General features: G+C 51.8%; 1 long non-coding RNA gene across 1 annotated transcript; it reads right to left on the reverse strand.

Annotated features, from left to right (window-relative positions):
• Positions 1–1,906: 1,906 nt before the first annotated feature.
• On the reverse strand, positions 1,907–3,823 carry LOC134479034 (uncharacterized). The gene is made up of 2 exons (XR_010051987.1): positions 3,495–3,823; positions 1,907–3,061 (listed from the first exon to the last, which is right to left on the reverse strand). It is a non-coding gene; the product is annotated as an uncharacterized LOC134479034 (long non-coding RNA).
• Between the last annotated feature and the right edge of the window lie 22,326 nt (positions 3,824–26,149).

The raw sequence follows: 26,149 nt of genomic DNA on the forward strand, positions 1-26,149 counted from the left end.
CCAGCCAGCCAGCCAACCAAATAACCAATCAGCCAACCAACCAACCAAATAACCAATTAACCAACCAACCAGCCAACCAAACAACCAACCAGCCAGCCAGCCAGCCAACCAGCCAGCCAACCAAATAACCAATCAGCCAACCAACCAACCAAATAACCAATTAACCAACCAACCAGCCAACCAAACAACCAACCAGCCAGCCAGCCAGCCAACCAGCCAGCCAACCAAATAACCAATCAGCCAGCCAACCAACCAAATAACCAATCAACCAACCAACCAGCCAACCAAACAACCAACCGACTGACCAACCAACCAGCCAACCAAACAACCAACCAACCAGTCAATCAACCAACCAAACAAACAATAGGAAGTCTGGGTGCAGGGAGGGCTTGTACAAGGACAGATAAGTCTGGGAGGAACCAAGGACTGTGGACACGGAGTCTGCATGGCCTAGGCCACTTGGCTCTGGCTAGAAGTTACCAGGCCAGAAGGTAGCCTGGCCCTGCCAAATGTTTGAACTTTTCAAAGAGAAGCAGATAATTTGGATTTTTGATGTGAAATCTGATTTTTTTAAAAAAAGTGTTGGCAACAATTTAAAAAGAAAAAAAAGAAACAAAGAGGTCTGTGTGGGCAAACAGAGGCCATTTGTGGCCTGCGTCTGGGCTTGTGGGCAGTGGCTTTGCAATCCATGGCATGCCCAGTCGCTACAGACCCCTTCCTGTCCAAGATGCTTCTTAGAAATGACTCTCACAACTGAGTGATTGCTGTGTGTGAAGTCACTTAACCTCCGTCCCCTCCTCTCCCCCAAGTTCTCCTACGGTATAATATCCCATCTCTTTTGAGCAGCTGAGCAAGCAGAGATTCAGAGAGGTGACTTAACTTGTCCAGGGCCACACAGCACATAAATGGCAGACTAGGGGAAGAGGGAGACTCCCTGCTTTGAAGGTCATTTGTATAAACATTTCACCAACCTGCCACAAGACAGGCTTTGCTCAATTTTCTATCCTTCAGGACCCTGATCCTGGCTTTCTGGGGTTTCACGCACTCCTTGGCTGACTCATGCCTGATTGGACACCATCTTTAAAAAACGACTAAAGATTTCTTTTTAATCATGTAGAGGTATGCGTATGTCTTGGGAATATGCACTCAGATGTCCCTTCCAGCCTTCTGAAAGGGCAGTACTACACTCTTTTTTTTTTTTTTTTTTTTTTTTTTTTTTTTTTCCGGAGCTGGGGACCGAAACCAGGGCCTTGCGCTTCCTAGGCAAGCGCTCTACCGCTGAGCTAAATCCCCAACCCAGTACTACACTCTTAACCTCAGAGCTACCTCTCCAGTCCTGGGCACAGCCTTGATCTGGAAGGATAAGGAGTCAGGTTGACCACCACCGCTGCTCCTCCCAGCATCCCTCAGTGCTGCAGGCTGTGTAGGAACTTGGGGTCGGACGAACAGAGGCTTGAGGAAGTAGCCTCCTCCTCCAACAGCCAATCATGGCTGTAAGCAGATTCCCCTCCCCTCTGAGGTTCTGCTGAGTGATTGTTTTGCTCTGGAGCACGCTTAAGGTCTTGGGGGTTCGGATAGACCCTAGGTCGGCAAAGCCACTGTGAACTTGTTACTTCCAGTGACGTGGAGAATTTCTCCAAAATGCGTGTCCCTGAGGGCACACCTCTCTAGCTCAGGTGCCTTGGACCATGTGTCTGCCCAGGCCACTGCATCTGGGCCCAGGAAGCTGCAATGGCCATATCCTCTTGCTGGCTCAGGTGTCTGCTGTGTGCACCATCGATGGGGTAGGTAGGCCAGAGACCACACGGGGATGCGTGTGTTTGGTGCTTGGATATTGAAAAGGCTTAAGGGTTTAAAAAGAATTGAGGGTTGATTTACTCACAGAAATGGCAGACGCACAATGTGATAGGGTTTTAGATTTGTAATAACCTGACTGTTACCGGGGTTCAGGGGCTCCCCCTGTCTCTGCCACTGATATCTCCTGGGCCGGCTTCTGTTTTATCCTCTATCCTGGTGGGGCTTCGCTTTTCCTTGATTTTGACCTTGATCCTGCACCAGGCGTTTATTACATCTGTGTGTTCAAGCAGCAGCCGCAGCAGGGAGATATTTGGAAGGACTTCCAGGCGGATGTTAGGAGAGTCTAGGACCCACGCCCTCAGGGAAGCTGTGAAGATGCTCCTTCTGATGGGAAGGTGGTCAAAATCAGTCATTAAAGCGGCCATTGCTTATGCTGTCCAGAGAAATGATTTTACTGAAGTGCCACCCGTCTGTGTACAGCTGGCACACTGGTTCCCATCTTGTGGACAAACAGACCGAGCTCGGCTCAGAGAAGTCAAGGTCCCCAGGCTCATGGAGTGGTCAGGATTTGAACCCAGTTTTTTTTTTTTTTCTTTTTTCGCAGCTGAGGACCGAACCCAGGGCCTTGCGCTTGCTAGGCAAGCGCTCTACCACTGAGCTAAATCCCCAACCCCGAACCCAGTTCTTCTATCTTCTTCCCATCTCTCCACTGTCCCTTTGCATCCATGGAGACCTCTTGCTGGGCTGGGACCCCACGCCTGAAGGCTGTCCTTGAATCATCCTCTGCTCCTTTAGGGAATCCATTCCACACGCAGGTGAGTGTCGCTGGTACCTCAGACACTCTCCAAATGGAGGATCTAAAGTGACCTCTCCTGAATGTGCCCCTGGAGCCCATCTGGCCCACCCCTTAGCTGAGGGCTGCATGACAGCCTCTCAATTAATGCACGTCCACTGACCTGCTCCTCACCCTACAGTCTGAAGCCTGGTCACTCTCAGGGAGGTGGCTGTGGTACTACTTATTGTCCGTGCCATCCACTGTTTCAAAATAGTGGGCCCCGAGTCTAAAGAGGGGACACTGGGCTCTCATTTCTATGTTATCGACCCTGGTACACCTGTCACCATGGCCCAGTTAAGAGGTACTACGGTGCCACAGAGACAGGTTCTCAGGCACACAGGATGTGTCAGGCCAAGTCCATCTCTGCCATGCATTTGCTGTACGGTCTCAGGCAAGCCATTCTGCCTCTTGTGGCCTCAGGTTCTGTACCTATGAAGTAAGAACGATACGGACCTTATTAACCGGATTGTGGGAACTCAGAGAATGAAAGCGTCAATAACTGAGACCAGGTCAGAAGCGATGACATTGACCAAATGCTGTTACCCACTCAATATCTCCAGAAGACTATGGGGGTGGGGCACGGGGCACCCCCATTTTATAGAGGAGAAGGCTAAGGCTCAGAGGGACTCAACATCCTGCTCAGGGGCTTCCATTAGTGCTTGGTGTCGCTCCCAACCTGTGACTGACTCCACAGTTTAGAATGCTCAACCAGGTGAGTTGTCTACCTGCTTAGGGGTCGGCGTGGCCTGGGCCCCACATACAGATGCCTGCTGGAAATAACCAGCGGCGTGCTCTCCCAGCCTTGCATATCCGATACACAGTTGACTGTGTTAAATGGGATTAGTCCAGGAAATGAGATTACCGATGTCAGGCATCTTGGGGAACCACAGAATACTCTGGAAGCCTTGGGTTTTAGATCTTCCCACACGGTGGAGAAGGCGAACTGGCTGGTGAGTCAGGAGATCAGGGCTTGAATCCCGGTTCCATCATGAGCCTCTGCCAACTCTTCCCAGAGTCTCTAGTGATTAGAGCCAAACCCGCTGAGCAGCTGCTGTCCATTAGCACCCGTCAGGTTCTGTGCTAATTACAGACGGCTGGACTTGGAGGCCTTCTCCGTGGCTACTGTTTGCTATGTCTTTCAGTGAAGGGATTCTGCGCTCCTCATCGGGAGACCCCTATAGGCATTCCCTCATAGAAGGAAGGGGTGGGAGGGGCCTCAGACCCGCACCTGACTACTCTGGCCCCGCCCCCTGGCCCCGCCCTGCCAGCCGTATAAATTCAGATTTAACTGTAGAGGCTCAGGAAGCACTGGCGTGTACAGACTTCAGAAGGCCGACTGAAGCAAAGAATTCATTTCTGTGGCCGTGAGGGAGGTGTCGTCTTGCGAGGCGGAGACTTTCCAGTGATATGGCTACTTTGGGGCTCCTAAGGCTCCTGTAAGTGAGCTCAATAAAATCATTGATTCGCCAAGTTGGACTTTGGCGGACTCGTACGTACGTCTGGCATTGACGCTGTTGGGGAGGGGCAAGCATTTGCCTCCATTTTCCTGAGTAAGAGTTCACACCACAGTCTCCAGAAGCTCAGTTTGCAAGGCAGGAGGTTTCCACATATCGGCACATCAGAAGTGCCCATTGTGAAGTTAAACCAGCGTGCCTATCTCTCCTAGAAGGTTTCTGGATCCCCTCAGACTCAGGACTTTTTTTTTTTTTTTTTTGGTCTTGTTCCCCCAGCAAACCCTGATCTGTGTTCTGCCATGCTAGGTCAGGTCATTCTCTTTTCCTAAGTATGTAATGAACGAAGCCACACCACACTCCTTCCTGCACCGTTGAGGTGACCCCCACTGTGTGTATTCCTCCTATCCTGACTGTCTACTGCACAGATCAGTGTGACCCTTAACTCTTCCACTCATTTAGGGATGAGTGTGTGAGTTGTTCCCAGTTCTGGCTGTAAGCTGCTGGTAGGCGGAGGGGTAGCTCTTGAGACGGTTCCGTTAAATGCTTGCCACGCAGACATGGGGACCTGTGTTTGAGCCTCAGTAAAAGGGCTAGGTGTGGTGGTGTGGAGCGCTAATCCCAGTCCTGGGAACAAGATGGGGCTCTCTGGGGCTTACTGGATGGACAGCCTGACTGAGTCAATGAACCTGGGAAGAGACTCAGTCTCAAAACTCAAGGGGACTGGCTTCAGAGGAAGGACTTCCAGGCTCCACAGGTACATACACCTGCATGTGAATGTGTGCTTGACCCCACATCACAGCCCCCCATACAAACATTAATGCTGCTGGGAACATCATCCCCCTGTGATGCTTTGGGTGGTCAGGTGTCCCACTGTTTACCAGATAATTCTGCCCAGTTACTTCTGCTCCACAGGATGTAGCGGGTTCCTTTTCCCAGTTTTTTTTTTTTTTTTTACAAAATTGCTTTTCAGACAGGCTCTCATTATACAGCCCAGGTCGGCTCCAAATCCAATATCTTCATGCCTCGGCCACCCGAGCATTGTGCTCACAGCTGTGGGTCATCATGCTTGACTAGAGCGTGTGGCTTCTCGTGGCCTAAGGTGGATGAGGGAAAGTCAGAGGAAGGAGAGGCTGACCACTGGGCTTCACTACCTGTGTGCTCGTTACGAGGGAGCAGAACAAGGGGCAGTCAGAGAGGACTTCAGAGAAACAGGTTTTGTTAATGTTACAGAGAGGGCTTCCTGTTAGCCAGTGCAACCTAAGGGTGGGATAGCTTTCTTCACGAAACAATCTCTCACGGTTGCTGGGGCGGCTGCTCTTGAGGCAGTGGCTCTACCAATCGATCTGCCTCCGAAGGCCCCTGGCTGTTGCTGTGTGATGGGGGCACTTGCCTTTAATCCCAGCATTCAGGGGCAGAGGCAGGTGGATTCCTGTGAGTTCAAGGCCAGTCTGGTCTACAGATCGAGTCCTGGTCAGCCAAGGCTGCACGGAGAAACCCTGTCTCAAAAAAAAAAAAAAAAGAAAAAAGAAAAAAAAAAAAAGAAAAAAAGAAAAAACCGAAACAAACAAACAAACAAACAAACTAAACAAAACAACAAAAAAGACCCCTGGCTGTTGAATACTGGGAATCCTCTGCACCACTGCAATGGTGGTCGAACAATAATCCTGTAAAATTCTATCCAGATGGATACAGGGTACCCCACAGACCACGTCTGCCCTCATCTCTGCTCTCGTTCCCCTCTGGCTCTATATTTAGGTTATCCCGTGTTCTACGACACAAAACTCATCAGTGAGCACCTTTGGCACTCATGGCTTTTGGGGTATAAATCCAGTTATGTATCCAGTCATGTGTCTTCTTACAGGAGGGGGAGGGGACAAAGGCTGCAGACCTCAGGTACTCAACCCATGCAATGTGACTTTCTAGAATGCTCATCCGGGAGCTCTCATCATTGATATGTGTAACTCCCACCTCCTCTCTGTGATGGTTTGTATACGCATGAGCCAGGGAGTGGCACTATTAGGAGTGAGGGCCTTGTTGGAGTGGATTTGTCACTGTGAGCATGGGACTTTTTTTTTTTTTTGGTTCTTTTTTTCGGAGCTGGGGATCGAACCCAGGGCCTTGCGCTTCCTAGGTAAGCGCTCTACCACTGAGCTAAATCCCCAGCCCCGAGCATGGGACTTTTAAGACCCTCATCCTAGCTTCCCGAACGTCAGTCTTCTCCTGCTTGCCTTCGGAACAGGATGTAGAGCTCTCAGCTCCTCCAGCACCATGCCGGTCTGGACCCTGCCACCTGACTTGCTGTTAATGGACTGAACCTCTGAACCCGTAAGCCAGCCACAATTCCATGTCGTCCTTTTAAACGCTGCCTTGGCCATAGTGTCTGTTCACAGCGGTGACACCCTCCTCCCTTGCTGGTGCTGGGTTTGCTCTGTCACGTTCTTCCACCATTTGCCAGGCACCTGTGACCTTGGCTCTGTGCGTACACTTGGGGACAGTACCCGGGAGTCACACTGCTGACACAGCAGCCATGTCGTACCAGGCCTCTTGGGCACTAAGCAGTCATGAGAGAGCCGCGTCGCTTTTATTTAAAATGAAGTGGATTCTAAACACCACTTAAAAACACATTAATAATGGTGTTGGTGTGTTATTCATCTTAGGAAAGTGACAGATGTTTCCCTCAGCGAATCGGTGATGGGGGAGTGTGAGGTAGGGAGCCAGGAGATTGATTAGTTCCTGTCAAGGGGCCCATTATGGTTGCCTGGTCACCTCCTTGCTCTGCCTGCCCCATCTGCCCCTGATACCCTCTAGGGTATGCTTATCTAGACAATCTTCCGCAAGGATTTGTGGGCTGCATGCTGGCCTGGGCTACTGTTGTCTTTATTTTGGGGTGAGTCCTCTGACTTTCCTTTGGGGTCACATCTGTCCCTTTCTCCAGCCCCATCCCAGCAGATACAGGGTTAGTCTTTGAGACTTCCCCAGAGGGCCAACTGCCTCCAGCTGAGGCAGTGTTTGCAGATGGATCCAGAGGTACTTGAGGCTGACCCTTCAACATCCCGGTGATTCAAATCCAAACCCTTCCCTTAAAAAAGCAAAAAGAAAGTAGAAAACAAAACAAGGGCTGGAGAGATGGCTCAGTGGTTAAGAGCTCCGACTGCTCTTCCAGAGGTCCTGAGTTCAATTCCCAGCAACCACATGGTGGCTCACAACCATCTGTAATGGGATCTGGTGTCCTCTTCTGGTGTGTCTGAAGTCAACGACAGTGTACTTATACAGAATAAATAAATAAATCTTAAAAAACAAAACAAAACAAAACCCACCAGACTCCCAAGTTAGTCCATGTGAATCGCCAGTTATCAGCAGAAATTCCAAATGACGTGTCATGGGGTCTAGACTAGGTAGGTCGTTTCTCTGTGGAGGCCTCAGTGTCCCCTCTGGGCTCTTCCTTCTTGGGAGAACTGTAGAATTCAAGCTTGGGGAGAGTCACACAGAGACAGGCAGTGGCTCAGCAGCCTTTCTAGAAGTCCCAGGGCACACCTTGTATCCACGGCCACCCAGGGCAGAGCGATACCACACTCAGGAGGAACACACCCCCATTCTGCTCTCTCTCAATGGCTCCCCAGTCCTCCAGGATTAAGTCTGAGTGAGGAGCTGGAGTGTAGCTGGGTTGGTGGGGTGCTCACAAAGGCAGCACGCACAAAACCCCGGGGTCCCTGGCACTGCGAGGGCCATTGTGGCTGTGTATGTCTAGAATCCCAGCACTTGGGAGGTGGAGGCAGGGGGATTCAAGGTTATTCTTGGCAACACAGCAGGTTCCTAAGGATACCTGAGACCCTGTCATATAAAACAACAACAGAGACAGAGGAAGGAATGGGTGTGCTTCACTGATGACCCTGGGACTCCTAAACTCAGGTAGTGTTCTCCTGGGCCTCAGAGGCAGGTAAGTTCTGATCCCTCTCCCGGGATCCCCTCCTCTCCCATCTGCCAGGCTTCACGGCTGAGACAGCACCCCGCTCAGACCCACACCGGATTTTGATGTTTGTTTGTTTTTGGCTCTGCTGTTTGATGGGACCTATTCCATGAGCTGTTCCTGATTGGAGCAGGAGAGATAGGGAGGTACCAATATCAGGGCCAGCCAGTGCTAAAGGCTGTGGGGAAGTCAAGCAGGAAGGAGGGCGGACATGTTATGTTTGGAAGGCACTCTCTCTCTCTCTCTCTCTCTCTCTCTCTCTCTCTCTCTCTCTCTGAGAGAGAGGAAACAGTACACACCATTGAAAAAGGCAGGGCCGCAGATGCAAAGGCCCTGTGGTGGGGGTGAGTTCAGAATGCTCTGGGGAGTTGGACAGAGACGCCAGTGCCGGGGGATGGGGTGGGGGGGGGAGGACGGAGTTAGAGGAGGGAGAGGGGCTTCTATACAGCCTCATGGCTGCTCCCTGGCTTTTACACTGAAGGAGATGGGTCCAGGGCACAGGGGTTAAGGAGAGAGCCTGGACGGGACAAGAGAGACGTGTCATTAGAAATCTAGAGTGAAGCAGCAGGAAAAGCAGAGAGGTCTGCCAAGGGAAGCCATAGGTGAGGGCTTTGCCATGTGGGGTGGCAAGAAGGCAGGTAAAGTCAAAGACCTTCCCTGGAGGAGAGTCAAAGGCCAGGGAGGAGGAGGCACAGCAGATTGCTAAAGAGGGCCAGGAAGCTGAGCAAGCTCTAGGGAACTGCAGGGTCATCAGGACAGTTGTCCCCAGTGCCACCTGCAGTCAGCCAGCTGCCCATACCAGCTCAGGGCTTAGCTATGCACCCAGGAGCAGCAGGGCATGATGACTTTGACAAGAGCATCAGAGACAGGGCCTGAACCTCCAAAAGGAGACAGAAGCACTCCAGGCACCAGAGGTCAAGGGTCAGAATTAAGGGAGGTCTCTAGAGCCAAGTTTCAGGGACCAAGGGAAGTGGTTACCCTGCCCTTGTTACCAGATAGGGAAGTGCCGTGGGTGGGGAGTGGGATGGGATGGGGTTGTGTGTGCATGTGTGCGTGCGTGAGTGTGCATGTGCGTGTGTGTTCATGAGTGTGCATAGGGCACACTGGATCTGAGCCTGTCAACAGCTGACCGGAAGCTACTGGGGACTGTGAATACTCTTTATTTTCAAATGCCTTCAGGCTTCTGCAGAGAGGCCTTTGGGGGCCTTTGATCTGTGTGCACCCCTCCCACACCCCTTCCTGTTGTACCTTATCTTGGCCCCTCTGGCCTCCAGTAGAGTCACGGCCTCTGTCCCTGCTGCCTCTGATCTCTGCCAGGCTGCGTGGGCCCTCAGGGCTACCCAGCAGGAAGCTGGGTCAGTGGGCATATCCCAAGCAAAACCAGGCTTCTCTGGCCTGTGAGGTTCTTTGTTTGGGACAGCCTCTACAATTTCTTGATCTGGCCCAAGTGGGACAGGAAGTGATCTCTGGCACTCACCAGACAAAGGGCCTCTTGGAAGCCAGGAAACGACCACTGGGGTTATCTGTCCAGGGACTCATGGACCATCTGAGAGACAGAGCTGGAGTCTGGGCTCCTGGGACACTACTGCTTTGTGGATGTTGCTATGATTACCGAAGGCTTTTTCCTCCAACTCTGGCTGGGTCCTCCAGGAGCCATGTCAGCTTGTCCCCACCTCGCCCCCAGGAAGTCCTGGGCCCCTTTTCTGAGGAGGCTTCTCTTCCTGAGCCCTTCTGCTAGTCTTGTGTGTGTGTGTGTGTGTGTGTGTGTGTGCGCACGCATGCACACACACACACACATGAGCATGTGTTCAACAACATTCTTCCCCTCCCCACTCCCAGAATCCAGAGATGACCGCAGCTCAGGTGATGACACCCTCTTAGACACCTAGACATTTACGATGGATTTAGGAGCTTCTCAGAGAGATGGCCCAGTACCTGGAGGGTTTTTTCAACCCTCTCCATATAAGGGAAGGATCCCCAATGTTGGGATGTCCATCTATGCAGGTGGGAGGAGAGGGGACATGAAATGTTGGGGTGTGGGGGGTCAGCTCCCGTGTGCCCAGTGGGCCAGTTGCTGGAGTCCCTTGGGCTTGGCTCTCCGGTAAAAGGCTTCGAGTCAGTGATTATTCTTAGCTTCTCCTCTGTTCAGAGCCTCCATCCAGTTTTCCTTTTTTGGGCAGGAAGAGGGTACCAGATCATGGTGTCTCCTTTTCTCCTCTCCTAAGACCAGTTGAGTAAGCCATGTGTGGGTTCTTAGTCCTGGATGGGAGACCTGGGGTCTTCTGTACTTTGCCAGCCTCCTTCAATGTGGGTGTGCGGTAACCATGTCTTAGATGTAGAAATGGATGAACCCCGTGGCTTATCATTGCACACTAACAAACTCTCACCCAAATCACACCACTCCTAGTCCAAAAAGGGCCAAAAGGCAGATCTCAGCTGCTTCCAGAAATGGCCACAGGCACCCACTAGACAGTCCATTCTCCACGGACCCACCGTGGGCTGACCCTGCCTGATAAGGACCCTGTTCCCTAATCAATGACCTCCAGTAGGGCTGTGAGCCATGACCACAACTATGTCATGGTTTCTCAATATGCTTTCCCCATGGGGGAAGGGGCTTCTGGGCAACCACCTTGGAGCCTGACATGCTCACGAGGGATTCAGACAACCTTGGCTGCTCTATCTCCAACGTATGCCTCAGTTTCCCCATACCCCGGCGGCTTTCGGTAGGCACGGGTGCTGCTGTCTGTCCCCTTCTTGGTCTCTCTGCCTTCCTTCACATTGGCTTCCATCTTGGCTGAGCTCCCTGGGGGCTAGAGGAAAGAACAGATGTAGGCGTGCATGCTGTGTCTCGTTTCAGCTGTGTCTGGGTGCCATCAGCTCCCGGGCCCCCGCTTCTAGAACAAGGGCTCCAGTTCTAAGCACCTGCCTAGTTTGACAGCCCACATTACCGGGGAGGATGCTTCTCTAACCACTGTTTAGAAGCAGAAACCTGCTGCCCTCTGGTGGTTGTTCTTTGGTACTGCCCTGTCCTGGCCCCGTGGCCAAATTCTCCAGGTCGGAGAAACCCTGTTTTCTTTCCTTGCTTCGGGGAAAATAGGCTGAAGTGAGGTCGTTACAGCTCCTGCAAGCCTGCTGTTACCCCTGCTCCTCCCAAGCCAAGGCCCTAGTTGAAGCTTCCTTTCTTGTTTGGTGGGAACCTTTGTCTCTGGGAACTGGGCATGTTCATTCCTATACCGCGAGTGAGAAGGCTAAGCCTTGAGAGCCCACACTGATGGGTGGGACCTGCCCAGCCTCCTTCTGTTCTGGTATATGTCGTCAACTTGACAGAATCTGGAATTGTCTGGGCGATGGACTTCTGGGTCTCTGAGTGTGGGGAATTATCTTGATTATGTTAATGAGGGAAAACTCATTTTTAATTATGGGCGGAGCTACTGGAAGGGCGGGAACCCTGAACTGTATAAAACAGAGAAAGCAAGTTAAACACTGGCATATATGTGTTCATTCCTGGCTCTCTGCCTCTTGACTGAGGACGTGATGTGACTTTTCTGCCTTGAGGGTCTGTAAGCTGGAAATATGAGCTAAATACTACCTTTCTCCCTCAGTGTGCGTTTGTCTGAGTATTTTATCATAGCAACAGGGAAAGACTTGAAGACACTGTCCTCTAGAGACTCTCCAAGTCAGGTGTGGTGGCTCACACCTTTAATCGCAGCATTCAGGAGGCAGAGACAGGTGGATCTCTGTAAGTTTGAGGCTAACCTGGTCTATAAAAGCGAGTCCAGGACTCCAAGACAGTCAGAGCTACTCATACTGGGAAACCCTGTCTAGACTCCTCTCCCTACCAAAAACAAAACCAAAACCACCACCACCAACAACAATAACAAAACCTTCCCAGGGTCTCTGGCTCCACGGGAAGGTAAATCACAGTTCTGCTAGGAAAACCCTTTGGGTTTTTTTGTTTTGTTTTGTTTTGTTTTGTTTTAGAAGAATGCTACTAGTCTGAGTTCAAAACTTCCCCCAGCCCCTTCAAATTGGGGTCTCTTGTAGTCCAGGTTGCCCTTAAACTCAATATGTAGCAGAGATTAATCTCTTGCTCTCTCCTGAGTGCTGTAGACACCATTCCCAGTTTCCCAGTTTATGTGGTTCTGGGGATTGGACACAGAGCTTGGTGTGATGCGAGTCCTAATGACTTCTCTATTGCTGTGGTGAAGCCTGTACCAAAAGCAGCATGGGTAGGAAAGGGTTAATTTGGTTTACAAATCACAGTCCACCAGCGAAGGAATCCAAGGCAGGAAGCTCAAGGGAGGAACTTGGAGGCAGGAACTGAAGCACAGACCATGGAGGAGTGTGGCTCACTGGCTTGCTCTCCATGGATCGCTTTGTTAACTTTCCTTACGCACTGCCTAGGGATGGTGCCACCCACAGTGGACTCAGTGTCCTACATCTATCAGCAATCAGGAAAATGTCTCCCAGACTTGCCCCAGGTTCCCAGGCCCCCAGCACCCCAGGTCCCTAGGCTCCTAGGTTCCCAGGCCCCCAGGTCTCCAGACCCCCAGATCCCTGGGGATGTTTTACTTATTTTTAGTTTAAAAAAATGGTGATAATAGATGTAAAACCTGAGATTGACCATTTATCTGTCTTTCACGCATAGTTGAGCAGCATCAAGCATGCTCTCATCATTGGGAGAATGTCACCGGTCTGCATCCTCAGAGTACTTCACACCCTCCTCACCTCCCAACAGCCATCTTCTCTTCTGTGTCTTTGTGAGTGTCCACTCTGGGAACTTCATGACTGGAGCTGCAATAGTGCATTTCATTTGCTTAAACCTCGAGGCCTATCTGTGTTGTAAGTAGATGCCAGAACCTCCTCTGTGTGTGTGTGTGTGTGTGTGTGTGTGTGTGTGTGTGTGTGTGTGTATGAGCACATGGGTGCATGTAGAAGCCAGAGGGAGATGTCTACAGCCCTCCATCTCTTTATCTTTTATGATCCTGCAATGTTCATGCATTTTATCTTCTTAATAATTTTAAAATTTTAGCTAAAATATTATTCCATCATTTCTCTCCTCTCTTTCCTCCCTCCAGCTCCTCAGATTCATGGTTTTCCCTTTTGATTATTACTGTTACATGTATGTATTATTATGTAACCACAGTCTGATGGGTCTGCTTAACGTTGCTCGTGTGTATACGATTTCAGGCTGGGCAACTGGGATAGTATAACCAATTAGAGGGCTCATCGTTGGGGAGGAGTCATTTTCCTATCGCAGCAGTTTTGCTCAGAATTCTTCGTCTGGGGATGGGGCCCTGTGAGATTTCCCTTCCATGTCAATGTGTCTACCGGCATTGTCACTGTTTGGGTCTTGCTTCGGTAGCCATGTTGGTGAGGTACCCTGGGTGTAACTGCCCTGCCATTTCTAGGAGACGCAATCTCACGGCATATTTCCTCGCTGTCCGGCTCTTCCAGTCTTTCTGCCATCTTCTGAGGTGCAGACATTGTGTTGTTCTCTGTTGTTTGGCCACTTGGTTTTCTGTTCTCGTCTCCATTTGCTCCCAAGAGCTTCTTTACCGGGAGATGGCTCGGAGCCTCCATATTTGATTTTGAGATAGAGATGCTCACTGCCCACGGAGTTCACTGATTGGCTAGAAGAGCTGGCCCAGGAGCCCCTGGGATCTTCTTGGTCCCACTCTTTAGAGCCAGGATTATAGGAGCCTCTAGTTTGGCCTTTTTTACGTGGGTTCCAGGGATCCAAGCACCTTACCGACCGAGCTACCTCCCCGTTCCTGCTTTCTTGATTTTTTTTTTTTGCTTTCTTGATTTTTATGACCTAATAACCACCCCTATGCCCGTGTCTGTACCCATCCTGTTAGTTCGTCTGTCGTTCAACCGAGACTGTGCGGTTCCCACACCTGGAGCTATTGTGAATAACGCTCGCCTAAGCCCAGGGCTTGAACAAAAGCAGTCAAGCTCCCGGTTCTGCTTCCCTTGGGTGTGTCCTGGGAAAGGACCTTCTGGTAATGTCTGTGTTTATGTTTCTGAGGCTCACCAGCAGCTGTGCCAGCACACGCTCCTGCCAGCCACATGCACGTCACCGCATGCTCCTGTCTCCGTTTTCTTCTTCGTTCTCTGCTTCTTAAAAAAAAATCACAACGCAGTAGTCATCCTAATGGATGGGACGTAGAGTCGTATTCTGGTTTTGTGCACATTTCCCAGTGATTAATGAGGGTGCATGTTTTCTCAAGAGCATAGTGATTTTTGTCACTGTTCTAAAAATTAACATCTATTCTTCCCTGCAAGCATCACCACCACCACCATCACTACCACCACCACCACCACCACGACCACCACCACCACCACCACGACCACCACCACAACCTTGCCTTTCCCTAGGATGTATCAGGTACCTGGGTGAGGTTCCCTATATGGCCAGCAGGGGGAGGACTTGAGCTGGTTTTGGAAGGCCAGCATACTGTTTCAACCATGGTCTTGTACCACAGGGGTGGGGTCTGAAGCACACGGTACAGCTGGTGAGTGGTGGGGTTGGGGTTGGAACTGCGTGTGTGTGTGTGTGTGTGTGTGTGTGTGTGTGTGTGTGTGTGTGTGTGTGTGTGTGTGTGTGTGTCTCCAGGGTTTTGTGGTTTTGTGTAGCCTTGGCTGGCCTCAAACTCGTCTATAGCTGAAGATGATTCTGAACGTCTGACCCTCCCGCTTCCACATCCGAACGCTGGAGTTATAGGTGTGCACCACTGTGGCTCACTACTCCAGGCTTTCAATTCGCCTGAAGGGAGGTGACAGTTAGCAGAAGCAGGAGGGGACCAGCTATGGCAGACAAATGAAAAGCTGGTCCCATGGCCACACAGTCAGTGATTACAAAGTACCAGCCTGGGGCTTGCACATAGTAGGCCTAGCGCTGGAAAACCGGGACAGGCAGTTTTGTCCCCAAGGAGCCTGTGGTGCTTGCCAGGTGAGAGCTGGGAGAGGCTGTGGGTGTACCCCTACTCAGCCCCCTGATAAAAGCCCTCAGTGTGAGGGAGTCCCTGTGAGGGACATGGGGATGGAGGAGAGGCCCTTTGAGGGGTGTGGGGATGCAGGAGGGTCCTGTGAGGGGATATGGGAATGAATGGGGCCCCTGTGGGGGGTTGGGAATGAAGAGGGCCCCTGTTAGGGGTGTGGGGATGGAGCCCCGCTATCCACACCATGCTGTTGGCTGATGTTATCTTTGGAGCTGGGCTCCTGGGTTCATCTCTCAGGGTCTGAGATGGGCAGGTCTGGGTACACAAACACCAGGCACACTGGAGGCTGGGAACAAGGCTTTCCCTTAGCAGTTTGTACAAGGCTTCCAAAAACAAGAGCGTGAATTCCTGCCTCCTGCTGTAGCTACTAATTTATGTTAATCAGATGCATGAAACCCCAAGTCCCAGCGGCACCTGGGCTTAGCTGGGCTTAGGGAGGATGGAGCTGGCTTTGAAGAGAAGATAAGTGGCCCTGTGTTTCTGAGGTGGCTCTGCTGGCCTTTACCGGCCCTAGGGCATGGGTTCTGCTTCCCATGAACCTTTGCAGTGTGAGGCCATGACAGGGGGCTCTTCCCTAGTACCCAGATACTGAGGAAGAGTGAGGGGGCTGCTCTGTTGTCTGGTAGCAAAGGGTAAGGTGACCAACTAGAGGACATGTCCTAGTCAGGTTATGGACCCTCATGAGTTCACAGACTCCCCTCCCTGGCCACCTCAGAGGCATAGAAAAGAAAGGGAAGCGCGTGGGGGCAGCTTCCATGACAGGTAGCTGGGGCCGAGCACCTGCACTGGTCACTTAGCTGCTGGAGGACAAAGTGTCTTAACCTCTGTGCTCCGTCTCCTTCCATGAACTGGGGACACTGACTGCTTCCTGTCACAGGATTCAGGACACTGAAGGATGTGCCCTGTGTGGGGAAAGAGCACTTTGGAAGCGGCTGTAACCCAGTAGCAGCCGAGAGGTGAATCTAGAGTCTGGACTCCTGTTTGAACTAAAACTTCTTCTCTGACGCCTTCCAACCTGATGAGATTCTCCAGGCCCCTCCCTTTGCAGTGAGACCTCAGTCTCTTTGCAGGCTCCCCCCCCCCATCTCTCTGGTCATGGGGCCCAGGGTGACCTTCATGCTGTGAGGGAGATATGAGTGTGTGTAGTATATGTATATGGATGGCACGCATATGTGCTGTGTAGAGTTTACGTGTTATGTGTACATGTGCATGGAGAGAGAGAGAGAGAGAGAGAGAGAGAGAGAGAGAGAGTGTGTGTGTGTGTGTGTGTGTGTGTGTGTGTGTGTGACTCTATCTGCACAGTGGCGATGGCAGCCTGGTTCCTATTTCCTCAATTTCTTTGGGTGGGCTCTGCTTCTTTTTTCTATTTGTCTCTTCTGCATGCTCAAAGCCCTGGGGCCCATGCCACATTCCGTTTTTTAATTGCCTGGGTCACTCCTTGGACATTCTCAGCTGCCTCTACTCATTCATTCTGGAAGTGGCTTACTTTCCTCTTTCTCTCTCCTTCATGGATCTGGAGCACTCTCCTTCCTGTTTCCTGGAGCACTCATCCACTTCTCCTGGAGTGCTCTCCTTCCAGTTTCTTGGAGTATTCTCTCTTATCTGGAACATTCACCTTCCTCTCCTGGAGCACTCACCCTCCTCTCCTGGAGCACTCACCCTCCTCTCCTGGAGCACCCACCCTCATCTCCTGGCACACCCACCCTCCTCTCCTGGAGCACTCACCCTCCTCTCCTGGCACACCCACCCTCCTCTCCTGGCACACTCACCCTCCTCTCCTGGAGCACTCACCCTCCTCTCCTGGAGCACTCACCCTCCTCTCCTGGAGCACCCACCCTCCTCTCCTGGCACACCCACCCTCCTCTCCTGGAGCACTCACCCTCCTCTCCTGGCACACCCACCCTCCTCTCCTGGAGCACTCACCCTCCTCTCCTGGAGCACTCACCCCCCTCTCCTGGCACACCCACCCTCCTCTCCTGGAGCACCCACCCTCCTCTCCTGGCACACCCACCCTCCTCTCCTGGCACACCCACCCTCCTCTCCTGGAGCACCCATCCTCCTCTCCTGGAGCACTCACCCTCCTCTCCTGGAGCACTCACCCTCCTCTCCTGGAGCACTCACCCTCCTCTCCTGGCACACCCACCCTCCTCTCCTGGCACACCCACCCTCCTCTCCTGGCACACCCACCCTCCTCTCCTGGCACACCCACCCTCCTCTCCTGGAGCACTCACCCTCCTCTCCTGGAGCACTCACCCTCCTCTCCTGGAGCACCCACCCTCATCTCCTGGCACACCCACCCTCCTCTCCTGGCACACCCACCCTCCTCTCCTGGAGCACTCACCCTCCTCTCCTGGAGCACTCACCCTCCTCTCCTGGAGCACCCACCCTCATCTCCTGGCACACCCACCCTCCTCTCCTGGCACACCCACCCTCCTCTCCTGGCACACCCACCCTCCTCTCCTGGAGCACTCACCCTCCTCTCCTGGAGCACTCACCCTCCTCTCCTGGAGCACCCACCCTCATCTCCTGGCACACCCACCCTCCTCTCCTGGCACACCCACCCTCCTCTCCTGGAGCACTCACCCTCCTCTCCTGGAGCACTCACCCTCCTCTCCTGGAGCACCCACCCTCCTCTCCTGGCACACCCACCCTCCTCTCCTGGCACACCCACCCTCCTCTCCTGGAGCACTCACCCTCCTCTCCTGGAGCACTCACCCTCCTCTCCTGGCACACCCACCCTCCTCTCCTGGAGCACTCACCCTCCTCTCCTGGAGCACTCATCCTCCTCTCCTAGAACACTCTCACATTATCTTCCAGAATACTCTTCCTCATCCCCTGAAGTACTGTCCCTCCCTCATTCCCTGGAACATTCACCTCCTCCTATCTCCTTGTGCACTGTCCCTTCCTCACCCCCTAGGGTACTTTCCTTCCCCACCTCCTGGAGCACTTCTCTCTCTTAGCTCTTGGAACACTGTCTCTTCCTCATCCCCTGGGCACTGCCCCTCATGTTCTTTTTTATCACTGATTTGCAACCTTGACTGATCTGAGGCCAGGCTGCTGGGGTGGACAGCCTGGTGTTCTGTCATAATAGTTACCACAGGTGTGAGTCCTTGCACAAGAAATGACCACTGAGTCTCCTCAGACAGGAGGAGGATGCTGTGAGGAGCTGAGAAGCTCAGGAAGGTGGAGAAACAGTGTCACCCTTCAGGGACTGTGCCTGCCCTTACGGAACCAAAGCCTGAGGCCAAAGCCACAGTGGCCTTCTTCTTCTTGTTGTTTGTTACAACTACTGGGTGCATGAGGAATCCCAGAAACACAGGCCTGGCTTCCTTCACATCAGAGATGGCCTTGGGACTAAATCTCACACTTGGGAAGAATTAATTTAAATTTTCCATGGAGGGTTGCTGTCAGCTCTGGTCTCTGAGTTATTTTAGGACACCCTGGCTAGGGCACCATGCCCTCCTCTAAATAAATCAACCCCAATAAGTCATTTAAGAGCCCCCCTCCTTCTTACAGCCTCTGTGGCTGGCAGGGTCCAGGCCTAGCATGAAACCTGTATTCCCTGGGTCCTATGGGTGGGGCATAAGTGTCTCAGCTGGCTCACGGCACTGTGGTCTCTGGGTTGAGCTTGGGGCACTTGTAGTCAACATAAACAGCCGTGTGACACTTAAGGCCTCCAGAGCAGTGCTCAACAGGACCTGTGACACAGCCTGAGACCAGGAAGAAAACCACTTTCCTGTCACCTGCTCACTCACACATAGCCCATGTGACCTGGCAGAAGAACTCTGAATTTTCCACTGAGCTGTACTTCAGCCCATGTAGGGCTGGGTTGTAGGGTTGGCAGCAGAGCAGAGTCCAGGTCCCTGAGCACTCTCCCTGCACCCTACCCCACTGCTCTGTGTCCCCCCTACCCCTGCAAGAGTCCATTTGCTGGTTCCCTGTGAGTCACGCTACCCGTGGCTTGGCATTCCTGTCTCCACAGCAGACTTGATCTAAGAGAGAAGCTCCCTCTCCTGATAAGGCATTGTCTGGGTATAGGTGTGTGTGTGTGTGTGTGTGTGTGTGTGTGTGTGTGTGTGTGTGTGTGATACAGAGAGGTTCTGATGGCACACAAGGCTAAAAGCTCCTCTCTCCCCCAACACACACAGCAAGAATCGGGCAGGAAGAAGAAGATACAAACTTTGCTCACATAGGTTATGGGTACCACCGTATGGGTTGCTGCTTTTGGCTTTACTCCTTTTGTGGTACAACCAGTGTCAACTCCATTTGCAAACCTGCTGTGGCAGGGGAGGCCTTTTATTTTCTGTTTCCTTTCTGGGTTTGACACTTCAGTTTGAGCTCAGGGTCTCATGCATGCTAAGCAAATGCTTTACCACTGAGCTCTATCCTAGCCTTGCTTCCTAAAAATACTGTTTTATTTTATTTATTCGTTGTGTGTGTGTGTGTGTGTGTGTGTGTGTGTGTGTGTGTGTGAAATTTTGGGAGTTAGTTATCTAGTTTTACTATGGGATCTGGGCTTCAAACTCAGATCACCAGGTCAGCACAAAACGTGTTTACTCTCCTGGCCGTACCCTGCCTCCAGCCCCTGTTAATTTCGAGACAGGGCCTCAGTAAGTTGCCCAATCTTTTCCTGAATTTGTAATGCTAGTGCCTCAGTCTCTGGAGCAGTGGGGATCACAGGCCCATGGCTCTCTAGGTTTGGCTAAGGAAGGGCTCTGTCTCCTTAGTGTTCTCTGTCATTCTTGTCTAGCTGTCTGCTTTGATGATGCGTGGACTGGGGCCAACAGCCAGGTGGGGAGAGAGGAGAAACCAGAAATCCAGGAGGAGGCAGCATTGGGAAGCATCTTACCACATTGTCCTAATAAAGAACAGAAGTAACAGTGTAGCCTGCCTGCGTTCTCCATACTGAGGCAGGGGCATCAGGACTAAGGGCCGTTCTCTGATAGGCAGTGCGGTTGAGGCCAGCTGGAGCTATAAAGGCTGTCCCAGGCAGGGCAAGCCCACCCCCAACTCCCCACACCAAAGCACCGGAGAAAACAATCATCTAGACCTTTGGGCTGGGCAGGGTGGTGCACATCTTTAATCCCAGCACTCAGAAGGCAGAGGCAAGAGGTTCTCTGTGTGCTCAAAGCCAGCCTGGTCTGCACAGTGAGTTGTAGGACAGCCAGGGCTATGTAGAGAGACCCCGCCACAGACAAACATATGACAAACAAAAATGAATGAACGAATGAAAATAAATAAAAATAAAAAGACCTTTGGACTAAACTTATTGTCTACTGTGCTCAGGTGTGGGCAGAGACCCAGAGAGGACGATGCCTGACGGTGTGGATGCAGTGAGTCTGGGCAGAGCAAAGGCTGCCACAGCTGTGGGTTCCACGGAGCATGGCTGTGCAGAGCTTCCGAGGAGGGCTTCTGTGAGAGGGATGTGAGAAGGAGCTGCTGATGCCTCTGGGCTTCAAGTGCTGTGTGGCTGCAGGCAGGGCTTCACCGTCTCTGGTCATCATCAGCTCCACATCTTGCCAACTGGAATGCTTTGGGTGGAAAAAGACTGAAGGATGCAAAGAGCCTTCTTCCTGACTCCCTCTCTCACAGCCTCAGACTTCCAAGAGAGCAGGTAAACACGGTGGGAAATGTCCCTTGATCCTTGGGAGATGAATTGTGGGCCTACGGCTCCAAGCACACACTGGGAATGTCTGCTTTACGCCAATGAAGGCATTGTTTCCCACAAGAACAGGGCGACAGGAACCAGCAGCTTGGTGCCTGTCCTCAGACTCTACCTTGGTCCATCTCCTTAGCATCCTGCAGTCTGGAGCTGCCCCTCAGCCTCCTGTATGAGGGCTACACTGTAGACCCTCCTAGGGTCCCTAACTCGTGTTCCCTGCCCTGGCTCTGCTTAGCAAGCACTACGGCTCTCCCACAGATCTCTCCTAGGAGGCTCAGATCTGTCCTAATGCTGATGACAGTCAACTGGGCTCTTTGTGGGTCGAGGCTGTCCCCAGATCCTTTCCCTTCTGAAATGATGAAGGACTCTTGGAGATAGTGACGAGTTGTCCTTCTAAACCCTCGGCTGCTTGCTTGTTCTTCCACAGGAGCTCTGACTGGCTTCCGGCTTGTTCAGGGCACAGTCATGAAAGGCTGGTATTCTTTTTTCTCATCACCCTTCCCCGAGGAGCTGGAGGGAGCCTTGCATAGCCTCTGGCCCCACGGCTGTCTTCGAGTTCTCTATCCTCTTCCCCATTTTCTAGTCCAGGAAGCTGGCCTGACTTCCTCTCTTCCCTGGCCAGCCCCAGATCCAGCCCTTGCTCCAAAGAGTGGGCTGATTTGATTTCCAAATGAGGCCTCACACACAAGCCACACACGCACGCTGGGTGCAAGTTACTAGAGCTGACTTATGAAATGCAGCAGTTAAGGAAGACGGAAAAAAGAAGACAAAAACGGAAGTTTTACGAATGTGGTTGGATGGTTTTTTCTGTTTGAAAATAAACCAGATGCTTTCAAAGTAGTGGTGGCACAGGGCAGTGTGCAGACACCCTCTGTGGCTTCTGCCTCCTTTCCAATCTAGGAGGCACCCTCTGCCACTGATCCTGTTGCCCACTTTGGTCACACAGCCCAGAACACACAGGCTGGGAACCCATGGAGCAAACAGCAGAGTCAATGGTAGGGCCTCAGGAATCCACTCCAGAGCTGTGGCTCATCCCAGGGCTCTGGTGGGAGAGAGCCCAGGTGTTCACAGAGCAGACTGGATGGGGACCTGACTTGGCCATAGCTCAGAGGTCGTACACACACACACACACACACACACACACACACACACACACACATACACGGACACACACAAAGTAACATACACAGATACATAGAGACACACTTAGACACACATAGACAGGTAGACAGACAGACAGACACAGAGATAAACACAGAGAGACACACACAGACACATAGAGATATATATAGACAGACACACACAGATACACATAGACAGACACACACAGAGACACACAGAGACATACACACAGACACAGACACACATAGAGACACACAGAGACATACGTAGACACATAGACACATGTAGACAGACACACATAGACAGACAGATACAGAGACACACACACAGAGACACACAGACACATACACACAGAGAGACATACACAGACACACAGAGACACACATAGACAGACACACATTGACAGACTCAGAGACACACAGAAAGACACATACACAGAGACACACAGACACATACACACACATACACAGAGACATACACAGACACACAGAGACACACATAGACACACATTGACAGACTCAGAGACACACAGAAAGACACACACAGAGACACAAAGACACATACACACACAGAGAGACAGAAAGACAGACATAGACAGACACACACACACTTATTTTCTCCACTATTTTTTTACATTTCTGTTCCTACCTTCTCCCTGCCCTCTGATTCTGGGGACAGCTCCAGGCAGGGCAGCTCTCTCTGGTTCTCCTTTGGGACTCTGAGAAGCTATGGATCCCCTCTGGGCCCTTTTATTAAAGACCCCCTACAAGCTGCCAACTTTGACTTTCTGTGAACCTGTCTGAGAAGTCAGGTGCACAGGATGGAGACTTTTGTTATAGCTCTTTGAGGCAGGCCCTCACTATGTAGCCCTTGCTATCCAAACAAGGCTCGCCTTGAACTTGTAGTGCTCCTGATTGTACCTCTGGGTACTGAGGTTACAGGTGTGCACCACCACATCTGTCACAAAATCAAATGTCTTCAGAGGTTGCGTACATGCAGGTGACGGGATGAGTGTGAGACAACAGGGAGAGCCAGAGACGTTCGAGTTAGACTGGGTCGCAGTTAAAGTACAGCACGTAGGTATGGTGGGTGTGGGAAGCACGGCCCCCAAAGGCCCTGCTGGCCTGCTGGCTCCTCTTGCCACACGCTGCCTCCATGACTGACCCTGGTGGGCAGGAGTCCTGGCTGGGGTTATGACACTCGATGTTGGGTTTGACTTTTCTGACTTCTGTCTGAGATTGTGTCTGCCTTCTGTACATCCCTTACCACCAGCCCCTGCCTCATCTCTGACCCCTCCCCCGCCCTGTAATTCAGGCTTCCTATTTCACTTTAAGGGAAGAATTTGGCTCACAGTTCAAGGGTGCGGACCTGTGTACCTCATCATGGCTGAGAAATCAAACAGAGCAGGACATCTGAAGGAGCTGGGCACACCACATTTACAGTCAGGAAGCAGAGAGAGATGAACGCATGCAGCTGCTCAGCTCCCTTTCTCCACAGACCTGGATCCCAGCCAGGGAATGACACCGCCCACAGTGGATGGGTCTTCCTACCTGAATCAATGAGATTCGGTGCAGTTCCCATAGGCCTGCACTGAAGCCCTGCCCGCGGCTAATTATAAACTCGGTCAAGCTGATAAACTAATCTATTTTGACAGGTACTCAAACTGGTGGGATAAAACACATACACAAGGATGATTCTTGCTTTAGTATTTTAAGTGCAAAGGATAGGAAATAATGAAATTCCTGTATAGCTTGAATGTGTCCTCCAAATGTTGGGAATTAACACCCTGGTTCTTTCTAGTTGTATTTAGAAGTGGGGGCCCTCGGAGGGATGGAACCCTATGGGACAGCTTGTGGCTTTATAAGGGCTCCAGCTAACAGCCTGTCTGGCTTCCTCATGGGGCATCATATATGTCTTCCCATGCAGCGTGGAGGCTGTCTAGCTTCTGACTGTGTTTTTGGACCACCCTACCAAACCCCGAGCAAGAGGAACCTCTGTTCCTCATGCGTCCTTCCCACCTTTACTTATAGCAGCAGAGGCAGCCATGAGTTCACTGGCTCAAGGGTATTTAACTGTGACACAGGCTTGAGGGAGCAGTTCGGAGCTAGAACAAAGGGTGGCTGTCTCTGTATGTATCCATTACTGGTGACAGACTGTTTGAGGGAGTCAGCTTCCAGGCAGACATTTAGGCAGAGAACAGCAGAGAGAAAGGGGGCTGGACAAGGGTTAGGATCCACAGTGTCCAAGGGAATGCTTGAAGGCCTGCTGTCTTCAGTGAGGCCCCTCCTGAGTCCCCATACTCCCTAGGAGCCCAGAAGGAGCCCAGCCTGGATGTGCAACTGATGAGAAAGATCCCCTCTTCCCACAGCCCAGACCCCTCAGTTCAGGGCCTTTGTGGGACATTTAGGTCCAAACCATAAAAGATACTTAACATTTTCTTACCTTTTAAATATTAACTTAAAAAATATTAACTCACTGATTTATTTACTCTCTCTCTCTCTCTCTCTCTCTCTCTCTCTCTGTGTGTGTGTGTGTCTGTGTGTGTGTGTGTGTGTGTGTGTGTGTGTGTGTGTGTGTGTACATGGGTACCCACATGCATACCACAATGATATATGGACCTTACAGGACAGTTTGTGGGAGTCAGTTGCCTTCCGTCACCATGAGGGACCTGGGAGTTGAACTCAGGCTGTCAGGGTTGGTGCCAAACGGCCTGTAAGCCGAGTTATCTCTCAGTCCCAAAGTCACTGCCCCTCACCCCATGCTCTCTGAGCCTCTCGGACCCCAGAGAAGGCTTGCTCTATTTTCTATTGCCGTGATAAAACACCAGGGCCAAAAGCAACCTGGGAAGGAAAGGGTTTACCTCAGCTTGCACTTCCACCTCGCAGTTCATCACTGAGGGAAGTCAGGGTAGGGCCTCAAATGGGAGGAACCCCAAGGCAGAGGAAACTCAAACAGAAACATGGAGGGGTGCTGCTTACTGGTTTGAGCAGCCTTCTTCCTTCTAGCACTCTGGAAGGGGTGACACTGCCCACAGGGATGGGGCCCTCCCATATCCCACAGGCCAGTCTGGAGGGGGGGGGATTTTCTGAGAACCCCCTCTTCCAAAATGTCTCTGGGTCATGTCAGGGACAGGCTTCACAAAACTAGCCAGCAGAGTGCTTTACCATTTGACTTACACTCCCAGACCTTTTTGTATTCTTTATTTTGAGATAGGGTCTCACTAAGTTCCCCAGGCTGACCTTGAACTCACTCTACAGTCCAGGCTAGCCTCCTGCCCCAGGTTCACTAGGCCTGGCTCAGCCCCATTCTTCATGTGTGTTAAATGAAGCAACATGCAAAGCCCTATGTATGAAGTTCCCTACCATGTGTGAGCCTGGTGTTGACATGAACATGCTTGTCTGTCCATAGAAATCTCTAGAAAGAAGCAGAAGAGCCCACTCAAGAGTGCTGCCCCACGGAAGAACATCACCACCAAGGGGCCAGTAGGGGCTCTATGGTATAGTCTCTCCCCATACCCGGACAGCACGGCTCTCCCTGTATAGAGACACTATTTTGTGCAGGACCTGTGCCCCCCTTTTCCTGGGCAGAATGCCAGGCCACATATGCCCTCAGGCAGCCAGAGTGTGTGGAAAACAACAGCCTCAGATAGGCTGACTGGGAGATGGCGTGCCTCTCCAACCACAACCACCCCCACATTTCCCTCCAGCATGAGGAGGCTTTGGGGGGTAGCAATACCAATGCCATTTTAGACCTGTACCCCTGGTCCTCTTGGACAAGATGCCCTTGGGGTGGAGACTATGTTCAGGGAGAGACTCCGTGCTTGTGGAAGAGTCACCAGGAAGCCTGTCAGCAGAAACATTTGCTCTTCTGTCTGTGCTGAATGGAGCCCGAAGGCCACTGGGAGCCACTGAAAGCTCTTGAGCCAGGCAGGGCTTGTTCAGAACCAACTTTCAGAAGCACAACTGGCCGAGGGGGAAGGTAACAGGTTGGGGGAGGAGTGGGTCCTCACAGGCCACCTGCCCAGTCCAATTTCCCCAGCGTTACCTTATCTTCATCCTCACAGTAATTCTGTAAGCAGGACAGGGCTATTGTTACCTCCTTTTTACCACTGAGAAAACGGGCCCCAGGGAGGTGGTGACATCAGCCTTTGTCACTCAGCTTGCCCCAGCAATGAGGATGGGAAGCCAGGCTGTGCCCTCCCCAGGATCTGCACCTGATTCTTCTCCAGGGAGGTATTTTTAGCTGGCTGGCGTCATTTCGTCATTTCGATGGCACCTTTTACTAAGTGGGGGTCTTGGTACCTGTCTT

Source organism: Rattus norvegicus, chromosome 5 (genome assembly GCF_036323735.1).
Source record: "Rattus norvegicus strain BN/NHsdMcwi chromosome 5, GRCr8, whole genome shotgun sequence".
Classification (NCBI taxonomy): domain Eukaryota; kingdom Metazoa; phylum Chordata; class Mammalia; order Rodentia; family Muridae; genus Rattus; species Rattus norvegicus.